Below are 17,419 nucleotides of genomic sequence, written 5' to 3'. Positions count from 1 at the left end.
GCTTTGACTACTGATATCACTCTTTCCTGTATGATTTTGAGAAAAATCTTTCTTTCATACAGTATGAGGGATATTATTCGGTAGTTGCAGCAATCCTGGCAGTCGCCTTTCTTTGGCAGATAGATAAAGACAGATTTTTCCCAGTCCTGTGGCCATTATGTGGATACCCATACTGCCTGTCACAGTGCCATGATGGTTTTCACTGGTACTGGCATAAATTTCTCTGCGGGTATGTTATCTATGCCTGGTGCTTTATTTTGGCTAGTTATTGCCATTATTGCCATAATGACTTCTGTCTCCATAATAGGGGCTCCAAGTCCACAGGCTCTGCTTCACGCAATGGTCCAGGTACATGGTTGCAAGCATATTATTCCTCTGTGTACTACCTCCACCTGTCCTTGATACTATGTTGGTTATTCAGTTCCTACCCATTTTTTGTCTTTGATTATGACGTTGTATGCCATGTATGGTTTTTGGGCCATCTTGACCTGTGAGAGTAGGCCTGGGATATGGCCTTTCATGGCTTCTGCTTTGGGTTGTTTGCAACGCTCATTCCAGTCCATTACCTTGTCTTCCTTGCCGCTCACAGAAAATTGGCATTTAGTTGCCAAACTTCGTCTTTGTTGCCGGCCGCCTTTGCTACTCTTCTTTTATCGACTATTCTGAGGGTTTGCTCGGACAACCAATAGCATTGTTTTTTCTACTTCTTATAGGTGAAATGCTTACTAGCTGTTTCCATATGCATGGACTGTATATCATGCCATAGTTCCTATGGATGCTTTTTAGAGATGAGCGAGCGTACTCGGAAAAGCACTACTCGCTCGAGTAATTTGCTTTATTCGAGTATCGCTGTGCTCGGGTCTGAAGATTCGGGTGCCGGCACGGAGCGGGGAGCTGCAGGGGAGAGCGGGGAGGAACGGAGGTAAGATCTTTCTCTCCCTCTCTCCCTCCCGCTCTCCCCTGCTCCCCGCTGCGACTCACCTGTCAGCCGCAGCGGCACCCGAATCTTCAGACCCGAGCACAGCGATACTCGGATAAAGCACATTACTCGAGCGAGTAGTGCTTTTCCGAGTACGCTCGCTCATCTCTAATGCTTTTCTGATGTACCAAGCAGTTTGAATCTGTTTGTTACCTCAATAGTGTATGATTACGGGATTTTAGAAGTGTCAAATTTTCTCAATGGAGCACTTTTTTAATGCTACACAATTTAATCTTGATCTAAGCTGCAAGAAGTTTATGATCAGAGTCTCAGTCGGTGCCAGGAAAGGTTTTTATTGCAATGACTGAACTTCACTAATGCTGATTACACAGGATGTAATCTATCTGATTTCAATGGAGGCCATTGGGAGATGTCCACATGTACAGTTGGCATTTGAGTTGCATAAACTATGTGTTTGTTATCCTAAGCCAATTTTCTTGGCAGAGCTTTACCAGGCTATCACCAGCTTCATTTCTTTCACCAAGCCTGTATTGACCCTATTGCCTTAGTGGTGGGTACATGACGACACACAGCATTGTGCATGGTAAAGTTTACATACACCTTGTTTTTACGAAATATCTCCAAAATGATTTTCCCAGCATTATTATTTTGCACGTATGTTATCTCCAGGCTTTGCTTTCAGCTCTCAGAACTCATAATTGTTCAAGATTTCCCAGAAGTCTAAACTGTGTTTTTGAAGTTGTCAAAGGTTGGCTTATGAGAAAAATCATACAGAGGCCAGTTTCAAATACTGCAAATTATAGATTTCAGAAATATGTATTTTTTTTTTCTACTTGTAAGACGCTTTTCAGGAGAGCAAAGGAGGTGAAGTGGAAATAGTCCCACATGGTATAAAATGACACTGGCTTCCTAACCCCTCTCTACTGCATCTTTTAGAATTAGATTAGAAATTATTTCAGTTGTGTGTTGCTCTCAGATACTAAAACATCACTTATCTTCTCTCTTCAAATGCTTCTACTTCCTTTGTACTTAGCTTATAGGAACTTTTAGATGGTCTAACAAAGGAAGATGTTGAACAAAGGAAGGTTTTGGGGAAAAGAAATCCGGTGAAACACCTCAATTGCAGGAAAGAAGAAAAAATGCAGTAAAGAAAAAATATATAAATTGTGTTATATAGTATGAAATTGTCCTGGTGGTAAACCTGATATATTTAAGCACATTTTGACTTCATTTTCTGTAGTAAATGTATATTTAAAGGGTGATTCAGGCTTTTGAAAAGTGAATTCAAAGAAGTTATTTGTGGGTTCAAATGAAAAATAACGATTTATTATCCCTCACTGGATTTACTCACTTATCTAATCCCTCATGGCTCTAGTATAAGTGGTTTTAGCAATGACAGTTGAGAAGACAGCCAATCACTGGCAGCAGTAGTGAGTCCTATATTGTGTTAGGAAGATATGCCACTGCTACAGCACTGCAAATTAAGACTGCCTTGTGAAAGTATAAGTGCCATGTGCAAGAAATAAGAATCTAATGCTTAGCAGATCTAATGCTTAGCATGCTATGCTAAACTGAACCTGTCACCGGGTTCATGCTGCCTGAACCACTGGGGTAGAATGAACCTCAAATAGATATGCACAGTGCTTGCATGTAATTATTCTGAGACACAGTGGTGTTACAGAATAACTACACTTTGAAGTTTGCTTCTTTGACTCCGAAACGGAGCTCTCGAGTCAAAGATGCTACGTGCTGCAGGTGGGGAGAGTCCAGCATGGCCGCTTCTTTGACTTAAGAGCTCCGTTCCCGAATTAAACAGGCAAATTAAAAAAATGTTTATTCTGAAACACTGCAACGTTTAAGAACCAGACTTTCATGAAAGTACTGTGCATATTTGTCCCGGGTTCTTGCTTTCCATGGTTCAGGCAACATGAACCCAGTGACAGGTTCACTTCCATAGTGTAGTGCACTAAACGTTAAGTATTTGCTTAGAGAACCCAATCTTATACTAAATGAATGAGGCATATGCAACACAAATAGTATATGTCGGCTACATTAATGTTGTAGCACGCTGTGCTGGTTTTGTTGACAGCTTTTACATCTGTATTTAAACCAAAAAAACAGATATACATTAAAATAATTGGCCAAAAAGACAATACACATATATAAAGACAGCCCACATAGCTATGGTTAATAATAAGACTCCATAGCACATGGGCATCTGCTCCAAACAATTGAGAGAGCTCTCATAAAAGTGTTTAGCTCACTCTCCTCATTGATAGTGATGTAGGACTCTCAGAAATACACTTTTCTCATTGAGGTCATTTAATGAAGAAGTCGCTCAGTCGGGTTTTGGGTACTTCCTACTCTATTGCTCAGGCTGTGATATCAATAAACAGTAGGCTAGATATATGGTTCACTATTGATAGTATCTACTATAATATTTCCTTTACATACGAGCACACACTCAGCTGCATTTTCTTACGCACAACACACTCTCAGTCGGTTCTCCCTTTATACTATTGATGCATACTGATAGTCTTTTCTCTTCAGCTGAAGTGAACCACTGCTAGTACCTGTACTGATATGTCTGTGCTGTTAGCCCTGGTAGTATCTGTTCTTGCTATATATCAGAGCACACTCAGTAGGTTACACACAGTAGGTTCTCACCTATTACTAACGATGCATACTAATAGTTATTGCTTTCTGGCTGAAGTAAACCCCTGCTATATCTGCTCAGTATCTGCTCTTGCTTACATTAGAGCACACCCCAGTAGAATTAGATAGCACCCAAGCACACTCTTAGTGAGTTCTCTCCTATTACTGTGATGTGCACTAATAGTCTTTGTTCTCTGGCTGAAGTATAACAATGCTGGTTCCTGTGCTGATAAATATGCACTGTTAGAGTTAATAATATCTGTTCAATGTGTTTCCCTTAATAAAGAAGTTCACTAGGAGGTAATGTAAGTCATGCTAGTATAGATACATGTTAGTGAGATAGTAGAACCAGCAAAATAACAAAAGCACCACCAGCCCTGATGGTGGACTGGTGGTAAATATGATAAACCCCCTGACTCCAGTGCAGGCTCACCTTTCATAGCCCAGAATAGGTACTGTCCGAACAGCCAATACTGGTTAAATAACCGCCCTCACAGACATATTTCCCTGCCAGCATTAGGGTGCATTCACACGAGCGTGCTTTTGTGCGTACTTAGGTGCGTACATACGTCCGCACCTAGGTACGAGCAAAAACACGTGTGAACACAGCTGCGTGCTTGTTGTCAATGGAGCCGCAGCTGCTGCCGGTGGCTCCATTGAAAACAATGCTCTGCCGGCCCTCTGCATTTGTTTTCAGGGAAGGGTTTTACATATAAGCCCTCCCCTGAAAAAGAAACATTTTAGTGCAAAAAAGCCCAAAAACTTACCTCTCCGCTGCCGCCGTGACCCCTGCGAGCATGAAGAGCACATCTCCCGCATGCGGCAGATGTTTCATTCACCCCCGCTAGTTAAAAGAATTCCCTGCTGTTACATCTGCCACATCCGTGGCAGATGCAGCAAAGGGAAATCTTCAATTCTCAACCGCAGCTGTCACACATGACAGCTGCAGTAGAGAATCCTGCTGCCGGCATCCTGTCAATGGTTTTTCAGGGAAGGGCTCACGAAGCCATTTAAAAAAGTGTATTAAAAAATAAATAAATAAATACTCACCTCCCTTCAGCTGCCGGGCCTCAGCCGCGACTTCTGCCGCTGTCCCCGCCTGCTGGTAGCTCTGATTGCGATTGACTGAAGCACTTCAGCCAATCACAATCAGAGCTACTAGCAGGTGGGGATTTTTTTAATCCCCGGCTGCTGATAGCTTAAAACAGCAGTGCAGAGCCGGGGACAGCGGCAGAAGTCGCCGCTGGACTCCCCCGGCAGCCGTCAATGGCTTTTCAGGGAAGGGCTTCATAAGCTCTTCCCTGAAAAGCCTGTTAAATAGTGTCCAAAAAAACCACTAACCTGCCGGGGTTCAGACGTGGCTTCTACAGCTGTCCCCGGCTCTGTCGTTCTGAACTACCAGCAGGCGGGGATTTTAAACCCCTGGCTGCTGATAGCCCAAAACAGCAGTGCAGAGACGGGGACAGCGGCAGAAGTCGCCGCTGAGCCCCAGCAGCCGTCAATGGCTTTTCAGGGAAGGGCTTCGTAAACTTCTTAACCCTTCCCTGAAAAGCCTTTTATTATGGTGTGACAAAGAATAAAATCTATACTTACCTGCTGGGGCTCAGCCGCAGCTTCTGCCGCTGTCCCCGGCTTTGTAGTACTGAGCTATCAGCAGCCGGGGATTTAAAATCCCCGCCTGCTGGTAGCTCTGATTGTGTTTGGCTGAAGTGCTCACATATTTTATAATGAATCTAAGCAAAGCAGAAGGAAAAAATATAACCCCCGTCCTCTGCGGGACATTGCGAAGGGATGGGGTTAAATAAGCCTTATAACAATAACTGGGAATTGTGAGCTAAAGCCAGAATAACCATACACATATAGCTGTTTCGGGTGATTGCCCCTCATCAGTGTGCAACAGGTTTCTGGCTTGGCTTGTAAGAGGCCTATAGCTACTACACAGTAGTAGCGCTGCTATTGGTTAACTGGCCTAAAAACTGGTGACAAGTTCCCTTTAATTTGTTTATTGCTTTGGAACAATTAATCCTCTTCTGTCCATAAAGGTATCACAGTAGCATACTAAAAATAGAAAACCCTATTACATTACACAGAAACTGTCTAACTCCTTGATCCTTGTGCCGAAGGCTTCCGCTCTAATCTATTCAGTCATTATATTGACCACTAATAAAACAATCCATTAAATTGCTGCTCTTGAAACCATGTCTGCTATATAAGTAACTTTAGAAATGTGGTAGGGCAGCCACATTGTACGATATATCAATAATTTTTAATGTAAACGGCTCTGGGAACACATTCTACTCCAATCCATTAGCAAGCCAAATAGATTAACTGCAGGAGCTAATGGCACGGTGCAGTATAAATATTTACATTAGTGTGTGACTACATATTTTTATTAGTAGGTCATACATTCACTTCTATGCTACACGTCTTCCCATTTATTATTAGATATTAATGTGGATTTATTCCCCAGGTAGTGATAGAGTTTAACTGCAATGCAGAGCAAGGAAGCCGTGGCTTGTGCTGTGTTTAACTGCTTGGGAATTGATTTTAAGGTTCAAATGGTTTGTGGCTTTCCTACTGAAAAGAGTTCTATAGAAAACACTATGGATTTATTATAGCATTTATACATTACTTTTGTAAATCCCCAATTACCGTGCATGCTGCATTATTTTTACGCGGAAGTTGGGTTGTGTAAATGGATGCCGCAGATTTTGATAGAATTCTACTGTAATTATTGGTAAAACCTTACAATATGATACAATCTTATTATTTACTGGAATCAAATAAAATGTTTTCATAAGACCTCCGACACACTTGCATATTTGGGTCCGTGTGCGTCCATGTTAATTAACCCCTTAGTGACGGAGCTTTTTTGCTTTTTTCCATTTTTGTTTTTTCCTACTCCCTTTTAAAAAATCGTAGCTCCTTTATTTATCCATCGACGTCGCTGTATGAGGGCTTGTTTTTTGTGGGACGAGGTGTATTTTTCAATGGCACTATTTATTGTACCATATAATGTACTGAAAAACTTTTAAAAAATTCTTAGCGGAGAGAAATGGGAAAAAAAAAACAACATTCCACCATCTTTCGGTGCGTCCTGTTTCTACGGCACACAAACTGCAACAAAAACGACCTGATATTTTTATTCTATGGGTCAGTATGATTACTACGATACCAAACTTATACAGTTTTTTTTTGCTGTAGTACTTGTATTTTTTTTTTAAGATATTTAATTTTTTTCAATTATTTTGTGCGCGCAATAACTTTTTAATTTTTCTGTCGATGTAGTTGTGCAAGGGCTCACTTTTTGCGGGATGTCCTGTAGTTTCCTATAGTATCAATTTGAAATACATACAACTTTTTGATCGCTTTTTATTGCATTTTTTCTGGAAGACAGGGTAACTAAAAAAGTGTATTTCTGGCATTCTTTTTTTTCTTTTCGGACGACGTTCACCGTGCAGGAAAAATAATGCACTACTTTGATAGATCGGATTTTTACGGACGTGGCGATACCAAATACATATTTTTATTTTATGATTTAGATTTTTTAGTAATTGATATGGCAAAAGGGGGGTGATTTAAACTTTTATAACTTTTTTTTTTTTTTACAATTTAAAAAACTTTATTGATCTTTTTTCTTACTTTACATTGAAGTCCCCCTGGGGGACTTTAACATGCATTGCTTTGATCGCTCCTGCAGTATGATGTAATGCTATAGCATTACGTCATACTGCTTTTTTACAGGCAGTCTATCAAGCCACCCTGTATGGATGGCTTGATAGGCAGTCTGCTAAGGCAGCTCTGGGGCCATTCATTAGGTCCCCGGCTGCCATGACACCTGCACGGCTCCCCCGATCTCACCACGGGGTGGACGTGCGGGACCCCCAAACAGCGTTTGGGGGATTTAAATGCCGCTGTCAGAATTGACAGCGGCATTTAAAGGGTTCATAGCCGCGATCGGCCGAACAGCCGAGCGCGGCTATTGCCCGCGGGTGTCAGCTGTAATAAACAGCTGACGCCCGCGCTGTATGGAGGGAGATAGCGGCGCTACCTCCCTCCATACACATCCTGCAACAGCAGGACGTAGTTTTACGATAGCGCTGTCACTAAGGGGTTAATGGACAGCACCCAAACCCATTATAGCCTATGGGGCTGTGCAGACTTACTTTTTTTCATACAGGACGATGGTCCATGTAAAAAAACTCATCCGATGTCCTATTCTTGTCTGTATTGCGAACAAGAATTATGACATGTAAATGGTCCAAAGGGAGTTGTGCCTTTTGGATGCAACTTGGACACACAGCAAGTGTGTCGGAGGCCTAAGATGGTATTTCTTATTGTTTTACTGAAATATTCATAAATGGTTTTCATCTAAATGTAAGCCAGTAAATTTGGTCCCATTTTCTGTGATTTGTTTGTAATGTAAGTGTAGGGATGTGAATCAAGAGAAGTATGGAAGCATTGCAGTACATTGATGATCTGAGCAACCATTGGATGACAGGTTCAAGTTCTATACAGGGACATAGAAAAATAATTTTAAAGCATTAAAATAGAAAGAACAAGTTTTTAAAAAAATGAAAAATCCTTTTTTGCACTTTTCTATTTTTTCCAAAAATAAATAAACATATTCTGTACAGTACCTTAAACACACTTTTTATCCAAGACAAGGAACACTGTAAATAAAAAAAAAAAACTGAGCCAAAATATATTTTTTCTTATAGCCATCCAAATATGTGATAAGGGCTCATTCGCACTGGCAAGCACTATTTCACCACGAGAAAATCATGGCAATATCGCATTTTTGTTCATGCTATGTTAGAGTATCACCGATGCCTTTATCTGGATAATAATCTCGCATCGCTGCTACTTGCTATTTTCTGGCGCGATAGTTTTGTATGTTGACAAAATATTTTGAAGAAAAATAAATTAAAAAAAAGGTTTTAAAAAAAACAACCAAAACCGCATCGCATCACACGGACATTGCAAGTCCGCACATTGTGATGCGATAGATCGGAGGCTCCATAGGTAAGCAATGGATGAGAAAAAAAGCAAGAAAGACAGGGTACGCAGCGCTTTCCAAATCTAGCAACATCGCATCATAAAAAACATTGAATATGGGAATGAAGTCATTGAAATCCATGGCTTTCATAATTCCGCGTTTTTTCTCGCACTCTCGCTCAAAAATCACACAATTTTCTTGCCAGTGTAAAAGTGATTTAAAAAGTCATATAGACCCAACATGGCACCATGCCATTCAAAGAATAAGCCCTCACACAGCTCGGTTGATGGAAAAATAAGAACATTATGGGTCTTTGAATGCAGTAATGTCAAAAAACAAATAATTTTCCAAGAAAAGTGTTTTTACTGTGAAAAAGTAGAAAAAGTTAAAAATAGCTATAGAATTTTGTTATTTTTGTAATCGTACTGACCTGCAGAAAAAGTTACGGCATTTATACCACATAAAGAACATTGTGAAAAAAAATGACAGAATTATTGTGTTTTTGTCATACTGCCTCCCTCCCAAAATAAGTTATACATTATATGTACCCCAAAATGTTACCAATAACAACTATAACTCACCCCACAATGAACATGCCGTCATATGCCTATGTCGATGGGAAAATAAAAAGCTGATGGCTTTTGAGAAGTAGAGATGAAAATCCCTCCAAATTGTTGTATCCCTAATTACCAAACTTAGGCCACTTCTTTAAGGGGTTAAAGAAAATTCTTCAAAATGGTAAATAAGGGATCAAAGGATCTTCTTATTTTTATTCTCTAAGACAGTTTTAATGGGACTACAGAGAGATGACAGGCATAAGACTGACATTAATCCCTGTTCTGCTTGACTGGTGATCTAGTAATGACCCAGCCTGGAGGAGTGTATTGATTACTCAGATAGCTGATTTGGTATATTCAGTTTAATTCAAACTACAAAATAGGATTTCTGCAGAGACGGTATGAAAGGTAAGCCAGGATGTTCAGTGAACTCTGCTGCCTGACAGCTTTATGATAACTACCAAAGTATCAGTGGAAATCCTTTCTGAAATACCGGAGGATGAAAGGGTCAAAAGTCTTTTCACTTCCAAATGTAATAGCATTATTGATGTCAACAGATTCCTATGGGAATGGCAGAAGTGCTGGTAGTTAAAAGCAAATCAGATGAAGTAGAATAATGGCTAATGAAAACCTATCTTGATATACCTAGATTCTGTCACATACAATATGAGGAGGATGATATTGTATAAACTATCCATCTGACGAGTGACAGCATCCATGCTCTGCATATAAATCGGCATAAATATATGAATTCGTTCAGTTGTAGTGTTGTCATTAATTGTCAGTAAACAATAAAAGAAAATTGCAAATTGCCTCAGATTTGGATATTACATACAGAATTAGAATTAGTTTATTCTCTATGGAAATATTTATTTTAAACAGTAATGAGAGTTTTCTAGACCTAAGAACCTTACTTTATATTATGCTTGTAGAGCATATATATACATATTATATCTGCTTGGGTAGTTTCACATGTATGGAGGACAATATCTGTATGGAGTTTCTATGTTCTCTTTGTGTTTATTCTGCTCCTCTAGAGAGTGTGGTGGCTCAGTTGTTAGCACTGCTGCCTTGCAGTTCGGGAGTTCTAGGTTTAAAGCTGACCAAGGGTAACATCTGTATGGAGTTTTTCAAAGTCCATGCAGATGTTATCCTTAATGAGATTTGAACCTAAGACCACTACACATTCCTTGAAGATTTTTTTTTATATCCATTCAGTCACATCCGACCCTCGGATCAATGTTCTCCACGCATTCCTGTCTTTCACCGCTTCTTTCATTTCCATAGTTGACATATTGGTGGTGGCCTTAATTGTATCTAGCCATCTTGTTCTTTTTCGTCCTGATCTTCTCTTTCCACTGACCTTACCATGCATCAATGCTGTTTCCAGTGAGTTAGAGCGCATCACGAGTCCAAAAAAAGAGAGTTGCTGATTGATGATTTTGCCCTGTAGTGATATTTTCGGTTTGACGCGATCTAACACTACCTTTTTCGTTGTCATGGCAATCCAAGGTATCCGTAGCATTCTCCCCCAGCACCATAGTTCAAATGCATCAATTTTCTTCTGTCTGTTTTCCTGAGCGTCCAACTTTCGCAACCATACACCGTTATGGGAAAGATGATTGCATTGACCAGTCTGGGTTTTGTTGCAATGCTAATATCCTTGCTTTTCCAGATCGTTTCCATTCCCTGCATTGCAATCCTACCAAGTGTAGTCCGTCTCTTGATCTCAGGTCCACATTGCTTGCTGCAATCGATTTTGGATCCAAGGAAGAGGAACTCTTGGACCAACTCAACTTCTTAATTTTTATGTTCACTGTACCGTTGTCTACCGTGGTCATGACTTTCATTTATTTGCTGTTGTACAGTCCCATGCGTTCGCTTTCCTTTTACACTCATTGGATAGGGTATTCCAGGTTCCTTTCACTTTCTGCAGGCAGGGTGGTGTCATTCATTGAAGAGGCACCATCAAATGTGGCTGTATTCCCATGCAATTTGTGTGCATTTAGCTGCATTAGGGATCTTCTAAAGGCCAAATTAGTTAACCCAATTTTTACTCTCATCAACTTTAATGGGAACCAAGATTATGTCATCCTGATTCCCGACTATTTCGGAATCTTAGGTCGATCACTCCAGATACGATTATTCCAATAATCACTCATAACTAGTGCAGAGTTGCTGCAGTTATGCCCTTTGGCTATGATGCACCTAGGTGTTTGTGAAGAAATAATTTCAGCACCTTTTAATCAACTATTCAGCAGTATGAGGCTACAAGGAAGGTAACCTGTCACGATGAACATGGTGTTTGACCTGGAGGCATCATCTTATAGAGCAGGAGGAGCTGAGTAGATGTATATATAGTTTTTTTGGTAAAAGATTGAGTATAACCTTTAACTTATTGATTTAAATTCCACTCTCTCTGTTTAGAAGTGCAGTGGGGGGTTTTATAAGTGAGTGACAGCCTTTCAAACGCTCAGCCAATCACAGACAGCGCTCAGCCATTCATTGAATTACAGCTGAGTGCTGCCTGTGATTGGTCACAGTGCTCAGCCAATCACAGGCAGCGCTCGGCCATTCATTGAATTCACCTGTCATTCAGGAGGCGGGAATTTTACGAGCAGTGCAGGGAGACAAGCGGCTAGATGCTTCGAGCACTGACAGTGACGGAGACATGAGTATATATTTTTTTACACAAGCTAGGGATGATTTTCATGGAAGGGCTTATATGTAAAGCCCTTCCCCAAAATTCACTGCAGTGCTTGCCAGCATCCCATTGCTTTCAATGCTGGCGGCCCCATTGAAAGCAATGGGAGAACATTGCAATCCTCTGCCACAGCTGTCACAGTGTTCAATGACAAGGGGACTCCCCGCTGGGGAATTTTGACGCGCACCACAAATCTGTGGTGCACGCATGTCCTGTGTTTTGCAGGTACGCGCGTTTGCACGCTCATCTGAACGAGGCCTTATACTGTATAACTTATACCAGCTGTGCATATATAATTATATACAGGAGAAACACAGCTTACATCAGCATGCTTGATATCACTATATACAGGAGAGGTATAAACTATACCTGCTGTACACACATAATTATATATAGGAGATATCCAGGTTATATCAGCATAGTCTATATCACTATATACAGGAGATGTATAACCTATACCAGCTGTGTATGTGTGTGTATATATATATATATATATATATATATATATATATATATATATGTGTGTGTGTGTATATATATATATATATATATATATATATATATATATATATATATATATATATATATACAATTATATACGGAAGATACTCAGGTTATACTAACATGCTCCATATCACTATATACAATATGCATAACTTATATCAGCTGTATACATATAACTATATGCAGGGGATACCCAGGTTACACCAGCATGGTCCATATCACTATATACAGGAGATGCATATACATGTAATACTCATATAGTGAAGGCTGCTTCTCTTTGCAGCTGTAGCTACTTTCCTAGAGCAGTAAGATGTTTATTTTAGCAAGCTCATTAGTTGGTGAAGGTCTTGAACTGACCGAAACATCAAATGAATTTTGACTGTAGATTGTATACATGAAACAAAAATTATATTTTTGCCACATTGATGAGTGCCAGATTTTTCCTAATTAGAAGAGTAAATTGTGGTGACAAATTCCCTTTAAAGGGGTTATGTACAGGATAAAACCACAGTTGCTTCTCTCTAGAAACAACACTACTCTTGTCCATTGGGTTTCTCTTATAAGGCAGGACAGCCTCATCTGATATAAAAAGCTTACAGGCTTTCACACTTTGACCCCTTTGCGTTATCTTTGGTGGATGATTGTGATGTCATTAGATTTGTGTCCTCAATAGAGATGAGCGAGCGTACTCGCTAAGGCAAACTACTCGAGCAAGTAGTGCCTTATGCGAGTACCTGCTCGCTCATCTCAAAAGATTCGGGTGTCGGCGGGGAAGAGCGGTGAGTTGCGGGAGTGAGCAGGGGAGAGCGGGGGGGGGGGGGGGAGAGAGTGAGAGAGATCTCCCCCCCCCTTCCTCCCCGCTCTCCCCCGCCGCTCCCCACTGGCACACAAATTTTTTGAGACGAGCAGGCAGGTACTCGCATAAGGCACTACTCGCTCGAGTAGCTTGCCTTAGCGATTACGCTCGCTCATCTCTAATCCTCAACTCTGCCGTAAAATCATAACATTTGAGTTTGATGCATTGAGTGACCTGTTATATAAGGTCAAAGTTCCTATGTTAAGTCTAGCGGCGTTGTTGTGCTTCAGCCAACAGAACCGCTAGGAAGAGTCAAGCGTTGCTAAACGATATTCATATCAAGTGCTTACCAGTGTGCCTGTTGCTATAGCCCCAAAACGTGGATGACCAAGCCGTGGAAGGTGAACAGTTCAAGCCAAATCCTCGGCTCAACAGTTCTAAAATCATTTACAACCATTTTTCCAAACATTTCATGTTTGTGTAGCAAACATTGTATCAATCCAGTTACTTTAGGAAGGCTGAGCTGCAATACTAAATACAGCCCATAGACAAGAGTGATGCTATTTTTGAAGGAAACATCATACTCATTGCATAAGAGCTGCAATTCCCAATACTGGACATACATAGATACAAGCAGAAAAGGCATCTGATGACATCACAAAACAAATGCAACAAACCTTTTAGAGATATGCTGAACCAAGAGAAAAGATTGAAGGATAAATATATCCATATGTACATTATTTCTACAGATCCAGCATACATTCAGTGAGCTCCGCTTAGTAGCTACTGCAGGTAAACAGATTTGTACTGTGGAAGGAAGTAGGTAACAGTTCAGTGTACCCCCCATGCAAAGGTCTTGTAGTTTACCTCTGTTACAATGTGTGGCTTCCAACTCACCTCTCCTGATGGCTACGGCACACAGTCCCCTCTTCCTCTTCTTATATGTCTGGGTCAAGGGCGTAGCTAAAGGCTCATGGGCCCAGGTGCAAAAGTCTATCTTGAGGCCCCCGACTTCTCTTAACCCCTTAACACAGAGGCGTAACTTGAAACACCTGAGCCCCAATGCAAAACCTGAATTAGGGTCCCCAACTATAATGCTTTATTCATAGTACTGGGCTCCCTATATGGAGAAGAGAGGCCTTATGGGCCCCCTAAGGCTCCTGGGCCCTGGTGCAACTGCATCCCCTATAGTTATGCCAGTGGTCTCTCTCATGCATCCACTTTAGCACTGATTGTAGCCCAGAGAGCCTACGTATGCTCCACCATTTTCTTGAAGGGCCAGTGCGCACCTCAATAGATCTACCCTGCCAATAGTGTGTCTTCAATGGATATATCAGGCATCCTTCCTGTATGGAGGGTTCCTGAGTATTGTGGTCCTTCTGGTCTCACTCAAGGTGCTAATACTTTTCTGTTTCTCTCTTTACTGAGTTTGGCTATCTCTGACTGCTCTCATCGCTGTTCCTGACCCCGGCAGTTCTTATATCAACTACACTTATGTATGCTGCCTACTCTGAGCTTTGGCCTGCTTACTTGTATTGGATTTATCCTCTGTGACCTTACTACCTCTGTCTTCATCCTCATGCTGTAATGTGTCAATTGCCTCGACCCAGACTATCTGACTACACTCCTGTTCATACCCTCGGCCTAAATAGCATCAGTACTGGGACCACTTCCTGAGTAATGGCTTGGGGACCCCACAGTAAAGCCAGGGTCTCTCAGGTGTAACTTCAGGACTTGGACCAAAACCAAACCAGTCTGTGAAATGCTGGATCTCCGTCCGTTGATCTTGACAGCCTCTATGTTCATTTCACTGCAGGAAACCTGTTAACATCTCTGCACTAATTATCAACTGTATTATAATATTCTTATAACAAGTTGAAACGTTTGTATATTTGGGGATCTGCTACCCGATATTCCCAGCTGATCAGTTGCTCACTAGGCCAGCGTGCTTGTGCACTAAGCTGATTTCTACAGGAAGCAGACAACTCTGTTTCCACTTCAGTGACTGAACTTTGTGTTACAAGCAAAGTTTCCACTGAATTGAATAAAAAATTTGCTTATAATACCAAACCTAGCCACTGCAGTGAGAACAGAGCTGTGTGCTTCCTGCAGAAATCAGCTTAGTATATAAGCACATTAACCCAATGAAGAGCTGATCAGTGAGGGTTCCAGAAGGTGGACCTCTGTGGATGGCATATCCTGTTAGGTAACCAATAGTTTACAACTGGACAACCTTTTTAAGTACTATTGCGCTTAGGGCTTATTTACACTGCCATAGGCAGTACTATGATCGGCAGCACAGAGCTTATCTGTGCCTTAACGAGGGAGATTTAATTTTTTTTGCATGCATATTGGCATATTTTGCTGTTCTTTTTGCACATGCAGGGCATGTTCATTTCCAAATCGTAGAAGAACTCGCCAGATTTAAATGACTATTTAGCCTAATGAGCTTCAGAGTTCTTCTTTGTTTTCACAGAATTGCGCCATGTTTCATGCATTCCCTTGCATATTGCGTGCCTTTGCGCACCTTTCAAAGAGTTCTATAGGGAACTTTGGTGCATAAAAAGATAGAGCATGTTCTATTTTTTTTTGCGTGAAAATCGGTAAAAGAGAACAAGCCCACTCACATCAATGGATTCTACTCTCTTCGTGTAAATTTTCACAGCATTTTTTCACATACTCTAAAAAAATCTTTTTTAGCTCATGGCCTCCAGGCAAAATGTGTAAAAGATGCGGTGAATATGCACGCAACTGCATATTTGTTGCATTTTTATACCATTTATGTTCATGATACAAGTGTTTTTCGTAAAGTCATTGTGTTGTATTCTGTCCATATGCCATCCATAAAAACTGCAGATGCAATACAGATAGAAAATAAGGCCGTGTGAATGGGCCCTTATTGTTGAAAACTGCAATAGCAAACAATTCGATCGGGCTCACACGGCCATATGATCTGTGTGCTATACCCCCGCGTGGTATGCGGTAAATTGCAGGCAATCAATTACATTTCCTTACGAAGTTCCTCTCACATTAGCGTGTTAGAATTGTGCAATTCGTGAGTTCTGTTTTGTTGTGTATCTCTATAGGCGCAGGAAATATAAAGTAAAAAAAACAAACAGGTGGATGGCGCATGACAGCATGCATGAGATACGCTGTCATGCACAGTACAATTTTGCTGCCATACGCAGCAGTATGCCAGGTCAACGCCGTCTCCACAGCTGTGTGACCCATGCAGCGTTTTATGCTTACCATCGTGCGAGCCCAGCCTTAGGGTGCATTCAGACGAGCGTATGCCTTAATTCGCGCGTACATTCGCTTGTGTAAACGTGCGCGCAAAAAGGTCCGTGCTTTACTTATGCGTGTTAGCAAATGTGATTTTGGCTGCATGGAGCGCATGTAGATGCGCTTCATACCTTGAGCTGTATCAGCATCACAGCCAATATACACGGCACCAGTATTTTAAGTATTGATAGTTGTGAGACACACGATTTTTCGCGCCCCAGCGAACTTTGGATTACTAAGTTTCTTCCTTTATATAACAGGCTGCACATCGTTTATTGGTGTTTACAACCAAACACATCCGGAACACAACATGGAGTGCTTTATGCAAAGGGAAAGACACAAAAGCATTAAGCCTTAGCATAAAAAAAAAATTTACATTGCTGTCTATTGGGTCGTTCACACGACCGGACTCGCGTGCAGCGTGTCCCATAGGAGCCAATGTTAGGAGCAGCGCAGTACGGACCAAACTGCCACGCATGTCCTTTCTTCGTCCAAACTGCGCGGCTATTTAAAACCATGGAGTTCCTATGAAGTGTTCACATGGGCGTGTTTTTACTGCGTGCGAACACGCGCAGCAACGAAGAAAGGACATGCGTGGCAGTTTGGTCCGTACTGCGCTGCTCTTAACATTGGCTCCTATGGGACACGCTGCACATGTGAACGACCCAATAGACAGCAATGTAAATTCTTCTTATTTTTTTTTATGCTAAAGCTAAATGCTTTTGTGTCTTTCCCTTTGCATAAAGCACTCCATGTTGTGTTCCGGATGTGTTTGGTTGTAAACACCAATAAACGATGTGCAGCCTGTTATATAAAGGAAGAAACTTAGTAATCAAAAGTTCGCTGGGGCGCGAAAAATCGTGTCTCACAACTATCAATACTAAAAATACTGGCGCCGTGTATATTGGCTGGGATGCTGATACAGCTCAAGGTATGAAGCGCATCTACATGCGCTCCATGCAGCCAACATCACATTTGCTAA

This window comes from Eleutherodactylus coqui, chromosome 4 (assembly GCF_035609145.1).
Source record: "Eleutherodactylus coqui strain aEleCoq1 chromosome 4, aEleCoq1.hap1, whole genome shotgun sequence".
Classification (NCBI taxonomy): Eukaryota; Metazoa; Chordata; class Amphibia; order Anura; family Eleutherodactylidae; genus Eleutherodactylus; species Eleutherodactylus coqui.
This window is presented reverse-complemented; position numbering follows the sequence as displayed.